The sequence below is a fragment of the Arachis hypogaea genome, chromosome 13 (genome assembly GCF_003086295.3).
Source record: "Arachis hypogaea cultivar Tifrunner chromosome 13, arahy.Tifrunner.gnm2.J5K5, whole genome shotgun sequence".
In the NCBI taxonomy this organism is placed as follows: Eukaryota; Viridiplantae; Streptophyta; class Magnoliopsida; order Fabales; family Fabaceae; genus Arachis; species Arachis hypogaea.
Genome location: NC_092048.1, coordinates 105,692,969 through 105,693,546, shown reverse-complemented (window position 1 = coordinate 105,693,546; position 578 = coordinate 105,692,969). Strand labels below are relative to the sequence as shown.

The 578-nt window shown below is 40.7% G+C and overlaps 1 non-coding gene across 1 annotated transcript; it reads right to left on the bottom strand.

The window, feature by feature from the left end:
- Window positions 1-224: 224 nt before the first annotated feature.
- LOC112738856 (small nucleolar RNA R71) lies at window positions 225-332 on the bottom strand. Its single transcript, XR_003169809.1, has one exon. It is a non-coding gene; the product is annotated as a small nucleolar RNA R71 (small nucleolar RNA).
- Window positions 333-578: the final 246 nt, after the last annotated feature.

The following is a 578-nucleotide window of genomic DNA, read 5'->3' as shown; positions in this document are numbered from 1 at the left end:
CATCTGAAGATCATTTTTAGTTCTTAACTGAATTATTGCAGATATGTGATACTGTTAAGACTAATGGAGTAGATCCTGAAGTCTACAGGCTCATGCTTTTCCCTTTTGCTATAAGAGACAGAGCTAGATTATGGTTGGATTCTCAACCCAAAGACAGCCTGAACTCTTGGGACAAGCTGGTCATGACTTTCTTAGCCAAGTACTTTCCTCCTCAAAAGCTGAGCAAGCTTAGAGCTGATGTTCAAACCTTCAGACAGAAAGAAGGTGAATCCCTCTATGAAGCTTGGGAAAGATACAAACAGTTGACCAAAAAGTGTCCTTCTGACATGCTTTCAGAATGCACCATCCTGGATATATTCTATGATGGTTTATCTGAGCTATCAAAGATGTCACTGGACACTTCTGCAGGTGGATCCATTCACCTAAAGAAAATGCCTGCAGAAGCTCAAGAACTCATTGACATGGTTGCTAATAACCAGTTCATGTACACTTCTGAAAGGAATCCTGTGAGTAATGGGACGCCTATGAAGAAGGGAGTTCTTGAAGTTGATACTCTGAATGCCATATTAGCTCAGAAT